The sequence below is a fragment of the Podarcis erhardii genome (genome assembly GCF_964252035.2).
Source record: "Podarcis erhardii genome assembly, chromosome: 2".
In the NCBI taxonomy this organism is placed as follows: Eukaryota; Metazoa; Chordata; class Lepidosauria; order Squamata; family Lacertidae; genus Podarcis; species Podarcis erhardii.
In genome coordinates this window covers 72,529,292-72,542,987 of record NC_138498.1, presented here as the reverse complement: position 1 = coordinate 72,542,987, position 13,696 = coordinate 72,529,292, and the positions used below count along the sequence as shown (strand labels likewise).

At 44.1% G+C, this 13,696-nt stretch overlaps 2 protein-coding genes across 4 annotated transcripts in view; one reads left to right on the top strand and one right to left on the bottom strand.

Moving 5' to 3' along the window:
- The window catches only part of SEMA3B (semaphorin 3B), a 73,758-nt gene extending 68,091 nt beyond the window's left edge, over positions 1-5,667 (bottom strand). Inside the window, exons 1-2 of the mRNA XM_081851321.1 lie at positions 5,494-5,667; positions 2,873-2,993 (exon numbers count right to left, since the gene is read on the bottom strand). The gene's annotated coding sequence lies outside the window, so the exon portion shown is untranslated. The remainder of the gene's footprint in view (positions 1-2,872; positions 2,994-5,493) is intronic.
- A 107-nt stretch (positions 5,668-5,774) lies between these two features.
- Positions 5,775-13,696, top strand: part of SLC38A3 (solute carrier family 38 member 3) — a 157,246-nt gene continuing 149,324 nt past the window's right edge. Inside the window, exons 1-2 of one of the 3 annotated variants that reach the window (XM_081851330.1) lie at positions 5,775-6,039; positions 6,832-6,920. The gene's annotated coding sequence lies outside the window, so the exon portion shown is untranslated. Of the gene's footprint in view, positions 6,107-6,131; positions 6,328-6,831; positions 6,921-13,696 lie in introns of those variants that run through there. The other 2 variants (XM_081851328.1, XM_081851329.1) reach the window with 2 other exon arrangements.

The following is a 13,696-nucleotide window of genomic DNA, read 5'->3' as shown; positions in this document are numbered from 1 at the left end:
TGCAGACCACAGTTGTGTATGCTGGCCTCCTCTGTCTGCACAATGCATTCCTGCCCCATGATTATTAGTGTCTCTGTGTGGTGATGAAGGAACAGAGATAGGAGACAGACCGATCTTGCCTCTCTTCTCTCAGAAGAGTAGAAAGAAAAAGCATCCCACATGCATCAGCATGTAAAGAAACCGCCTGGAAAGTTTTGTTGTGGGAACCATCATGCTTAGAGTCATTTAGGCACAGATAAAACTCATGCAGAGATAACGCAGGTGAAACAGTTTCACAGACAACTGATGTGAATCCTTTGACGGAGGAATTTCAAGAGGCGGGTCTAAGAGTTCTCCCACAGAAAATTCCCTTGTGCTGGTTTCACCCATGTGGCTCTATGTCCTTCAGCTAGGATGAAGGCAAATACTTGAGATGCCGTGCCTATGTGGATCCTGCTCAATTACAGTACAATTCTAGACAAGTCTGCTCAGTAGTTTGTCTCTTTGAGTTCAATTGGGCTTACTCCCTGGTAAGTGGGCATAGGATTAGAGCAGAAGTCGAAAGAGGTGCATGCTTTTAGGTTACACGGCCCCATCCAGAACCAAAGCACTGTCAGATATGGCTGAAGTACGTAAGCTTGAAGCGCAGCCACAGTTTAGAACTTCCAAGTCACATTTATTTAAATAGAAGCATTCAGTGCATGCTTATTTGTATCTCTCCCACTGAAACCAATGGGGGCAACAGTGCTTAATGTTGGTTAGATATTAGGCCATGTGCTCTGCGGATGATCAGTGAGTGGCAGAAACTGTGGTGGTGTTTTTGCACTATTCTAGTTAACTGGTATCCATGCTTTAGAATGCCACATTCAAGTGCTCAGCCCAACAAGGCTAAAAACAGATTCTTTCTGAAACCTGAAATAGCTCCATTCTACAACCCGTATTCCAAAACCACAAAGACTCTTGTGGCACCAGATTTATTGTAGCATAAGCTTTCATGGACGAGTGACCATGCTATTTAGTTCGTGAAAGCTTATGCAACCCAAGACCCTTATCGGTAATGTTTATACGTGGTGCATTTGTGATATTTTTATGGACGTTTTGTATATTTATAATAAAAAATAAGCTTATGATACAATAAATCTGTTACTCTTTAAAGTGCCCACAAGACTTGTTTTGCAGCAACAGACTGGAAGTTAAAACATTCTAGAGTTGTTACTATGGCCCACGTCTCCCCAAAACACAGCAGTTCATCCTTCATTACATTCCAGCACCCTGAAACCCACTAGCAGACATTAATTCTTGAGTACATTCCTGCACTCAATAATCTCTAACACCACCATGACATGAAATAACAATATTGTACACAGCTAAGCTTAGCTGAGAAACTACGCCAAGTAGAATTTTGTAGTTATAAACTACCACTTTAGTTACAAGAAGAAATAACTTTTCTGTTACTGCACAATACTGGCTGGGGAAAGTCCATATTAAAGTTCATATTTTTAAAATTCAGAGAACAGGAACAGAAGTTTTCCCTTTAACATGTGTGGAAAATTAATTTTTGCCACTTCTGCCAGGCAGGTACTGACACAGTTTATTAGTCTGCATAATCTGTGAGACCAGATTTGTCATATCCTGTTTGTGTGGAAGCGATAAACAAAAGTTTGAAAACAGGACTACTTTTCAGGGAGCCAGAACTGATCACAGCTCTCTATCGCATATGTAAGGTAAAGGTAAAGGGACCCCTGACTGTTAAGTCCAGTCGCGGATGACTCTGGGGTTGCGGCGCTCATCTCACTTTATTGGCTGAGGGAGCTGGCATTTGTCCGCAGACAGCTTCCGGGTCATGAGGCCAGCATGATTAAGCCGCTTCTGGCAAACCAGAGTAGAGCACGGAAACGCCATTTACCTTCCCGCCAGAGCGGTACCTATTTATCTACTTGCATTTTGATGTGCTTTCAAGCTGCTAGGTTTGCAGGAGCTGGGACCGAGCAACGGGAGCTCACCCCATTGCGGGGATTCGAACCGCTGACCTTCTGATCGGCAAGCCCTAGGCTCTGTGGTTTAGACCACAGCGCCACCCGCATATGTACTCTATGTCAAATCTGGTCATGGAGAGTTTGTGGAAGTAACTGATGGAATAGAAAACAGAAGCACTCAAACATCAATTGTTTCTTAATGTAATACAGTGGTACCTCAGGTTAAGTATTTAATTCGTTCCAGAGGTCCGTACTTAACCTGAAACTGTTCTTAACCTGAAGCTCCACTTTAGCTAATGGGGCCTCCCACTGCCGCCACGCTGCTGGAGCACGATTTCTGTTCTCATCCTGAAGCAAAGGTCTTAACCCTAGGTACTATTTCTGGGTTAACGGAGTGTGTAACCTGAAGCATGTGTAACCTGAAGCATATGTAACCTGAGGTACCACTGTATCAGAACAGGGACATCTGAGCCTTGAGAACAGAATTTAAGAATTTTTGTACACTGTGCGTCATTCTTTTTAAAATCACTAAAATTTGCTCATTACTGTACCTTGAAGCAGTGCTTTTTCAGGGGGTACTCAAGAGTACTCAGTACCAGCACCTCTTTTTGTTGTTTGAAAGTGTGGCACTTACTGTAACAACTTCATGGTGGGTACCGGCACCTATTTTTCTAGGAAAAAAGCACTGCCTAGAAGTACATCCAGGATTTCCCTTGCTTCCAGATTACGATACGTTCCCATCTCACAACTTGGACTAGAACCCAAAGTCCAAGCTTTTTTAAGGGCGATTTGAATTTCATATGCATTGCACAACCTACTTAGAAGCAAATTGCTCCCACTTTCCATCCATACACAAAGCTACAAAGAGCAAATGAGCTCAAAGGCATTTCCAGTGTCAGGTGTGAAAACGCTCTTACTTCTCCAAACCAAATCTCATTTATGTACTTTCCTGTTTGGCCTGCTCAGGTTTGTTGATTCCAAGTCAGATGGTGTATTTTAGCATTTTCAACATTCATGGCATACGCAGATCCCTGCAAACTATGTACAGAGAATAGTTTAGAGGTGACATATGCATCTAAAGCTTTCCACACATATATGCCACATCCCAGCAAAGCAAAGCAGAAATTAGATCAGCAGAGATTTGGGCTCATTTGCCCTAGACCCAGCCACCCTACGTTGCTCTCCCCTCTCCCTTGGGGTCCATTATTGATTTTGCAGGGACAGGCTTCAGCCTTGAGAAAAAGTGGTTTTCTTCAAGCCACCAACCTGACACAGCTCCTATAAAATCCTTGCTATTTAACATGTTTGGGCTTCAAGGGTAGAACTAATCAATCAGAGCATCAGAGAGGACTCAAAGCCTAAAATATGGAAAGTGCAATAATTAAAACTGGCCAACCAAGAGGCAATGAAAAGGGAAGAGAGCAAAGGCGGATGGGCCGAGACCAGCAAGCCCAGATCTCTGTTGATCTAATTTTTCTTCTGCTGCCTAGGAATGCAAGCTGGCTCCCCCACAAGCTCTGGCCTGTTTCTGTTACTGCCTGAGAAATCCTGGTTTATACATTAACACCAGCTCCTTCTGGGCCCTTCTCTGTTGATCACATGCCTGACCTTATTAAGCAAGGCATTTCCAGTACTTAATTCATAAAATGAGACGTTCTGGGGCTAAAGTCTGTTTGCAAGTCCTAGCCTCTGACTTGGAAAGTCTTTCTCTCAATTCAAGCTTATGTGGGTGCTGATTCTGAATACCAATCACTGGGTAGGCAAAGAATCTCAGGCTGTGCTGAGAGCCACACCTTTCTATTATTTCATAACTTCCAAGGCTCAGATCTGGCATAAAGTACAAGTTCTGGGACTACCCTGTCAGCACATAACATCTTTGCTCAGAGACCTGCACTGGTTGCTATTTTGCTACTGGGCCAAGATGATGATGATGATGATTACTGATTAAATTTATATAGCAACCTTCACCTGAAGATCTCAGGACAGTTCACAGCATAAAATACAGAATAAAGCCACAAAGAACATAATGCTTACACACCTCCAGCTCTTTACAACCTCCCATCCCAAGACATTATGCTTCACTGTGGAACAGCCCTGCTACATATAGTACAGTGGTACCTTGGGTTACATACGCTTCAGGTTACAGACTCTGCTAACCCAGAAATAGTGCTTCAAGTTAAGAACTTTGCTTCAGGGTGAGAACAGAAATCGTGCTCCGGCAGCAGCAGGAGGCCCCATTAGCTAAAGTAGTGCTTCAGGTTAAGAACAGTTTCAGGTTAAGAACGGACCTCCGGATCGAATTAAGTACTTAACCTGATGTACCACTATATTTAGTCTGCTCCATCTTCTGCCTTACAAACTTTCAGATAATTCAAACCCGCAATCAAGTCTCTCCTTAATCTTCAATTAATCTTAATGTTCTGCTTTGGTCAGACCACACTTGGAATACTGTGTCCAGTTCTGGGAACCACAATTTAAGAAGGATATTGACAAGCTGGAATATGTGCTGAGGAGGATAATCAAGATAACCAAGGGTCTGGAAACCAAGGTGGAATCTGCACACATATAAAAAAAAATGCTGTGAAAATGCTTTTAAAAAAAAAAGTTTTGAAAAAATATATTGAATTTGCCATGGCTCTCCATCGCCATCTAGTGCCACATGCATATATTGCACTTTACAACACACTTAAAATGTTTCATTTGCAGCTGTATAGCCGAGTCCTCAAGCCTTATGAGAAAACAATGACTGAGGGAGTTCCAGGCAATGCTTTGCCTGGAAAAGAGGAGACATGAGAGGAGATAGGATAGCAACAGCCATCTTCAAATATCAAAATAATTCCAGGTTATATAATCTGAAATATAGTGTCCTGATCAAGGGAAGTCATAAGTCCTGCTCTATTCTGTCTTGGTCAGACCACATCTGGAATACTGGGTCCAGCTCTCGGCACCAGAGTTTAAGAAGGATATTGACAAGCTGGATATTGACAAGCTGGAACGTGTGCAGAGATGTTTAGTTTGGCTAGGAGGAGATGGAGAGGAGATGTGATAGCCATCTTCAAATATCTAAAGGGCTGTCACATGAAAGGTGGTGCGTGCTTGTTTTCTCCTGCTACAGAGGATAGGACTCACACCAATAGCTCAAGTTGCAAGAAAGAAGAGTCCAACTAAACATCAGGAAGCACTTTCTGACAGTAAGAGCTGTTTGACAGCAGAAAGTACTCCCTCACAAGGTGCCAACTTCAATAAAACATGGAGGGGGGGGGCAGGTAAGCCCTGCCCTACATAATCGATCAGAAGATGTGTTGTACACACGCTATTTGAATAGCAACGCCCATTAATTTTTGGTGGCTCAAATATATTTACAAATATTCCTGTGTGGTGGTGGACTCTCCTTCCTTGGAGGTTTTTAAGCAGAGGTTGGAAGGCCACCCGTCATGGCTGCTTCAGTTGAGATTCCTGCATTGCAGGGGGTTGGACTAGATGACCCTCGGGGGTCCCTTCCAGCGCCACAATTCTGTGATTCCACAACTAAACATACCAACACTGTTTTTGCACGATATCAAATCCAAGTCAAGACCGTCCCAGGGCTTTAGGGAACGGGCAACCTGTACGTTGTATGAAAGCCAAAATCCGCGAAGGCACGTCCAGACCCTAATGAAGGGGGGAACCGTCTTCAGCCGTTACTTCCTCGCCCTTTTCTCCCGCCGCTGCGTCGTCTGAATGAGACGTTCCCGCCTCTGCGAAGGCATCGGCCCAGTGCACATGCGCAGTGCGACCGCCGGGGCAGCTTTTGCAAACACCTGGCAGTCGGCAGCTGCAACAGGGACTTCTTTTCCCGCTCAGTTTCCCTCCTGACGGAGTTTGCCACATCAACCGCTCGGCGGCCAGTTTGTGCGTGATTTCGCGCAGCGGCCGGGGCAGCCAGCTGGCCGGCGAGAGCCAGGCAGGCTGCAGGCAGGAGGCCGCCGCGCTGCAGGACACCGAGGCCGAGGGACTGGGGGAGAAAAACAAGCCCATAAACTATATGGGACTTGGGAGGAAGGAAATTCCCCGCCTGAGCGAGATTCCAGCCCCCTGGAAAAAAGTAAAATAAAAAAGCCTCGTGCCAGAGAGAAAGAGAGAAAAGAGCGCGGATTAAAGAAAGAGTGCGGGTGGGTTCCCTACGCGATGGATGGATAGAATCGAGAGGGTGGGGGGACGTTGCTGTGAGGTCTGCGGCCGTCGTTGGGGGGCCAGACCTCCAGAGCTCAGCCATGTCCCGGATCCCGAGTGCAATACCAGAATCCTGAGGGAAATAAAAGTTAAAAAGAAGGGCACTTTTCACCACTGCCATGGTCCACGCATGTGGGATTAGGAAGGGTACCTCTGCCAGGTCAGTGGACATGACCCTGCTCAGAAGTTAGCTTCTTTCCTTATACAGTGGTACCTCAGGTTACATACGCTTCAGGTTACAGACTCTGCTAACCCCGAAATATTACCTCGGGTTAAGAACTTTGCTTCAAGATGAGAACAGAACCATGCAGTGGTGGCACAGCAGCAGCGGGAGGCCCCATTAGCTAAAGTGGTACCTCAGGTTAAGAACAGTTTCAGGTTAAGAACCAACCTCCAGAACGAATTAAGTTCTTAACCCGAGGTACCACTGTATACTTTCCTAAATTATGCACCTTGAGGCGCCAGGCAAAAACGTTCTTCTTTGACCAGGCCTTTGCCTGATAGACATCCAATGTGTTGGGGAGCAGGGTTATTAAGTTGTTTTTGTTTTATTTTTATTATGTATTTTGTGTTTATATATTGTGATTTAATGTAACCGTCCTGAGACCTGCAGGTATAGGGAGGTATACTAGTACTACTACTAATAGAATCCTCCTGCCCTCAGCTTGGTGATCCAAACCGCAAACGCTTCTTCCTGGCGCTGACATATATTATGCAACATAAACATCGCCTTTCTCCAGAATTCATCCACAGGTAGGGCTAATCCATTACTTTTGGAAATGTGCATTTCTGAGAAGATGTGTGAAAAGTGGAACACAGGAGCAGGGAATCTTTGACCCTCCAGATGTTGCTGAACTACGACTCCCTCCAACTACAGCTCCCATCAGCCCTAGGAAGCACAGCCAATAGCCTGGGATGATAGGAAATGTAGTTTGGCAATGTCTGGAGGGCCAAAGGTTCCCCAAAGCTGGTGCAGCTGTCCAAGAATGAGACGTTTTGTAGTGCCTTTTCATAAACGGAAGGGCAATGCCACACTGTGCTGGCATAAGGTCTTGAGTAGGTTGGCAGCATCACATTACACATTGTGACAATGTACTGACATAGCATTCCCTACTCTTGACCCCCCCATGATCACCATCCCAGTCAACATGACCAATGGGCAGGGAGGATGATAATAATAATAATAATAATAATAATAATAATAAAAATAATAATAATAATATTTATACCCCGCTCATCTGGCTGGGTTTCCCCAGCCACTCTGGGTGGCTTCCAACAAAATATTAAAATACAGTGGTCTGTTAAACATTAAAAGCTTCCCTAAACAGAGCTGCCTTTAGATGTCTTCTAAAAGTCTGGTAGTTCTTATCTTTGACATCTGGTGGGAGGGCATTCCACAGGGCGGGTGCCACTACTGAGAAGGCCCTCTGCCTGGTTCCCTGTAACTTGCCTTCTCACAGTGAGGGAACCGCCAGAAGGCCCTCGGAGCTGTACCTCAGTGTCTGGGGAGAAGGATGGGGGTGGAGATACTCCTTCGGGTATACTGGGCCGAGGCTGTTTAAAGCTTTAAAGGTCAGCACCAAGACTTTGAATTGTGCTCGGAAACGTACTGTAGCCCCAAAACACCTTGGATGACCACAGTTTAGCTCTCCCAGGGTTGCTAAACAATTGTTTCTGGTGTGACCTTGATCTTTAGAGCACATTCCTTTACATGTTTTTACTCAGTTGTAAGTCTCACTACTGAGTAGCCAGCACAATAGGACATGACCACCCCTAGCAAGTGCACTCAGAATTGCAGCCTCAAGGAGCTTCCTGACAAACTGGGGACATAGTACGGAGAAGCTTCCCCCAACACTTAATCTACTATCAATGCCAGGAAGTCTGCTCCATGTTAAATGTTAAAGGCACAAGAACGCTGACTGGAAAACAAGCCACTAGCCCTCTGTGCCTGAGTTTTAAAACTGTTTTAGGGACTTGAATTCCTTGGGAAGTAAAAAAAGAGAGAGAGGGAGAGACGGCAATGGATGCAACTTGTCCTGAAGGGCAGCTGGCCCACCAGATGCAGCAGAGGGGTGGGGTTATGGGACACACCGTGCAAGATGACAGCCAGGTCTAGCAGGCCAGGCCAGTGCCCTCTATGAACCAAATCAGCACCCTACAACATAAGCCTGAAATCCTGCCATGCACCAAAACTATGTGGCAGGTGCACAGAGGCTACTCAGCTCAGCAACCTATGTGGAAAACGTTCATGAAAAGAGAAACTTTGCAAACCACAGCTCTCTGTAGGTTTCTCTCTTTGTCTCTCTGCACTTCAGTCCCTCCACCCCTTTGGATCATCTTAAATGTAAGCATTGGCTAGAGTACTTGCCAACCCATGTGTACAATTTTTGTTGGAAAAACACCTGCATTTGAGGAATTAAGGTTGGCTGGCTTTGTTTACATTTTAGAGAACTGCCTTCAGGACAAGCTGCAATTTTCCAGCCCTGGCAGAATGCACAGAAAAGGGAGGAGGTAGTAGTTGAAAGAAGGAAGTGTTCCTGTCCAAGGCCTGGTAGAAAGTGTGCTGTTGCTTTATTTGATGTGACCCTTATCGCACCATTAAGCGAGTAAATGGTCCCAGCTGAGTTTGGCCAGTCGGAAATCATTTGCAGGCCTGTTCTGTGTTTGTTATTTTGTGTCTGCATGCAACAGATTTCCAAAGAAAAAGAGGGGCAAGGGCCTTAGACGGAAGTTTTGGGGAGGGTGGAGTACAGAGAACAATGTGTGGGTTCATCCAAAAAGGATTGCCAACTCTCTTGCAACACTGGAATAGCATATCCTTTGCATATAAGCAGATTTACACCAAATTGAATGGACTTGCCATTGGCAGGAGCTCTGTTTTTTGTGTCAAGAAATTATAGGCCTTTGCCAGAGATTGGGGGCGGGGGTGGGGGGGAGAAGCAGCGACTTCTTGAACTGTAATAGGACTGGCTAGCCTCTTTCATAGAGATATATGAAAGCCAGTATGGTGTTCATACAGTATTGAACCCATGACCTCAAACTGAGGTAACAACAGATTTAAATTGCTTCCCAGCCACAGAGTCTACACAGTAACCTTGGGCTGCATATTCTTGCGACATAACCTACTTTACAAGATTATTGTGATGTGCATTGCTCTTAGCTTTTTGGGGGAAGAGTGTTATCAACCATAAATAATAATGGAAGAGTGGGGTAGAACTTCTGAGAGGGAAGGCAGGTGTATTCAATATTACTTCCTGTACATTATTCTAAGCAAACGTACTTCTAAGCAAACATGTAGGCTCCAGCTACCTGAGCTTCCTCTGTAAAACTGTCAGTCGAGAACATTCCCTCTCATTGCCTGAGGAGCAGAACGACAAACTAAAGTTCTTACTACTGCCTCTTTCCTTTTGTAGATAAACCCTCTAGCACTACACCTCCTAGAGGCCTTTGGGCATTTTGGCTCTAAGCCCCCAAGTCCTTTGGCAAGCAGGTGATGGCACATGCTTGTCTTCTAAGCCTCGTTCTAGAGAGTACAAGAGCTTGTGTGCCACAACACAGAGTTGTTTATTATTTCCAAGTGAGAATTGAGCCTCCAGGCCAGGTGACACAGCTCCAAAGCATTTCCCGGCTGCCACTGCTCATGGCAAGGGCTGTCCAGTGCCAACAATGCAATGGAATTTGGAAGGCAGTGGCCAGCCCACAGTAGCTGGAGCTCATGGGCAGATTTAAAATTTGTGTGTTTTTATTCTTTGATGGAGGGAATATCTAGAATGAAGTGAAGAGGTTGTGGTTTGCTCTCAGGGTTCCTGTTGGGTAAATGGGATTGTCAGTTTTGTTTCCTGACATGACTTCTTTGCACTTATCAGCTGTGAACAAAGCTTTTACTGGTGTTGAGAAGCAATGGGGTGGGGGGAAGTCCCCCTGCAAAAAAATTCAGCATGGCTGGTGTACAAGAAGAGCTCTGTCTTGGGCGGCCAAAAGTTTGCGAAATACATATCCTGCAATTTTTTGCATGAGTGTTCTGAGGGTGACTAGCAAGAAGATAAATGGCAACAATCAAAATAAACCAAGCAGCCAGATAACAAATAAAGCATAACACAACTATAAAAAGATTACACAGTCAGAATGGCAAACAATATATTTTTAAAGCCAGCACTCCTATAGAGATTTGTAGCTTATGGTGGGCCTTCTTTATCCAACTTCACAGAATGTTTCTTGTGTACAATACTCAGGTGAGGACTTCTCTGTACCCAAAAACTTTGTTTTCTCTTTACTTCTCCCTACCCCTTTCCCCAATATGCCCTTCTGTTTCCCAGTTCAATGAGTCCTAACTTAACAGTGCAATTTTAACCCTGTGTACTAAGAAACAACTCTCACTGAATAGAATAGGACTTCGTGCTCAGATAAGTACTGTACACTTACTTCAAGGTAAGGGCCACCCACTCAGTGGGACTTGCCTGTTGGTAATCATGGTCAGGACTGAGCTGAACGTTTATTTCCAGTATAAGTTGCCCAGTGCTATAATACTTGTGCAGCAGCTCACTTTGCTTTAAGTCATTTTCTTTTAAGAATTGGTGGAATCCACATATGCCTTATGTGCTGCTTCAGGATCTGATTTGTTAAAATCTCTTCATGAGCACATCACACAAAGAGAGTTCCCATAATACAGTTCCCAAATATCTCCCTTGGCAGGACGCCTCAGGGCCCTCCTGGACATCACAGCAGTGAACTTCAGTGGCTAACTTAACCCATAAGGGTTCCTTGCCCCTCCATCCTTTAGAATCTCATTCTCTGACCAGTTGAAGCCAGATCCTATTTAGGGCAAAGTAAAAGATTTATTCAGCATCCAGGATGAGGCAGATTTAGAAAAGGAAGGACACACCGGGGGAGCTGCTGGCCATTCCAGAACTTGGGGCAGTGGCTCTCTGTCTGGTAGCAGATGCAATGTCCCTAATTGCATCAGCTGTAAGGTAGGAGCAGCTCCTGCACTGCCTTTGCTCACATGAGCTTGCCCAGATGTTGGGTCTGCATTAGAGGTCTCTCTCCGAGCGACTGCACCTTTTCAAGTTAGATGAGTTGCAACCAAAGAGAGGACATTTTCAGCATTATGCTGTCCCGAATAAGGAATGGTTTTTTCTCACCTGGCATCAAAATTGCTATGTTCCAGCACAAAGCAAAGACATTTTGTGTGCTCAGATTTTCCAGGATGTCATCTAACTGGTTTTGTAATTTGGATATTTTTACTGTTCTCTTAGGTGGTTTATCTTTTTTTAAAAAAAAATCTGAATTGTTTTTAATACTCTGCTTTGGCATTTATTATTGCTGTTTGGATTTTGTTTTATCTTTCTCTGAGGATATTGAAACTGAAGGGTGGCATACAGACATTTAAATCTATAAATATGGTTGCTTTTGACCAATAGAACATGCCTCCATAAGCCATTCACTTAGGGTTTTTAAAGAGGCTAAGGACAGAGGTATTTCAAAAGGTTTTAAAAATCATTCTACCATAGGCAATTGTTGTATTATTTGATTGGAATTCTGAACACCTCTGGCGGGCAAAAAGTCAGGATGTAAATAGGGATATTAGTTGATCAAAGAAATTTTAGTTGAAATTGTATTAGCTTTAATATCAAATCATAATAAATTTTCATAGGAATACAGCAAACCAGAAGAAATAAATATTATTCATTTAATTGTGAACTATTGAGGCAGGTATGGTTCCCTCCCCAGCCACCCAGCCACTCATGTGAGAGAAGGGATATTGTCTTTTCTAAGATGGTGTCTACAGTCTGCAATTTTTTTTATAAGTATTTATATTAAAATAGTTTTAATTTTAACTGGGGATGTCTTTTTAGTTAATCCAGAGAGCTTAAACAATTAATTTACATAACTGAGCATTGCAAACTGCATATAAATAAAACATTTTTTCCATTTCCCTTTGGATATTCTGAAGACAATGTTTTTGTCTTGTTCCAAAGCCTGAAAAATATGTAGGGTGGCTTGCTGTGGAGAGCAAGAGAGAGTGACTAAAACCAGATCCAAAATAAAGATACTGCCCCAATCTGACCTTAAGCCACTTTCTAAATTATTGCCAATGACAGGTCTTATATAAATAGAAAATAATAGATAACTGCATTGCAAAGGTCAAGAGTTTTGCTCTAAATGGGCAGTTTAGATGGTTACTTGGAAGTCAGTGAGCGTTATTGCATCACGTGAAGTCTTGCAGCGTTATTCACCTTCTACTTAGACATTCATTAGTAGATAACTGACATGCAGTGATGTTATACAGCCCATAGTTCAGAGCTCCAGCAGTGAGGTTTCCTGAGGTCTATACTCCTCTCTCTTGGTTTGTGGAGGGTGCCTGTGTGCTGATAGTGCCATGTTCCATATTGGATCCCGGGACAGATAACTTTGGATGCTGAAGGCATAACTTGAGAATGGTCAGCAGGGAAATCAGGAATGTGGTGTCTTGCAAATACTGATTGCAGTCTCTATGCACATTTTAACATCTCACTCTGCCTGGAGAAATAATCATTGGCAAGGAGGACCACATTTCCATTTCAGAATAACAAGTTCATTACTCCTCCCTGCCAAAATCTGGCAGGTAGTTCTGTAGGGAATAACTGCTGTAAGTGTTTTCTCTCCTTGCCCTTGTTATATACTTCACACCTCTTTATACAGGAGTGGTAGCATGTGTTTGCTCACTTGCAGCCATAATTGCTGTTGTTTGAGTTTGTAATTAGCACTTGTTTATGACCTTGTGTCCCTTGGGATCAAAACCCCCACTATCTTTCTGTAAGCAGTTTATAGCAACAGCAACCTCAGGTAGTAGGTAAGTTTCTTTCCTCCTCAAATTTGCCATAGTTACACTTTTCCATATGTGTTTCTAATGTGTTGAACATTATGGAGGTAGGGACAGCTGTGCGGTATAGGCCTGGAAAATTCTTTTTTCTGCTTCTGCTTCTGCTTGCATGTGTTTGCATTCTGTTGCTCTGAATTTCACTTCACACCAGGGGCCAGGGTGTTTGGGCGATTAGGGTGAATGGGGCACTGCCCCACCAACCACTTGGCCTTGCCTCCTTTCTTACAACCAGCTGCCTGCTAACTTCCTCCTTCTCCTTATTTCAGGGTTGCCTTTGTAGAATTCAGTGGGAAGGAGGAAGGGGTGAAACAAAAATCTCATCCACGCTATAAAATATATCACTTTCCCCAAAGAATCCTTAGATCTGTAGTTCATTTGGGGTTGCTGGGAAATGTAGTTTTATGGTGCATTAACTATAGATGCCAGGATTATTTGGGAGGAAGCATGTGCTTTAAATGAATCTTAGATGTATGGGAGCAGGAATCAACTAATCTGTCCCATCAGTGGGAGCCCTGTGCAAGGTCCTTTGCTGATGAAGTGGGGCTTTCCCCCACTGTCCTCTACCTGTGCCTATCCCAAATCCATGCTGGAGGGTTGGGAGAACCCCCAGAACAGTGTGCAAGGGAAGGAGAGGGGAGATCATTGTGTCAGGCAAGCAGAAATGCTT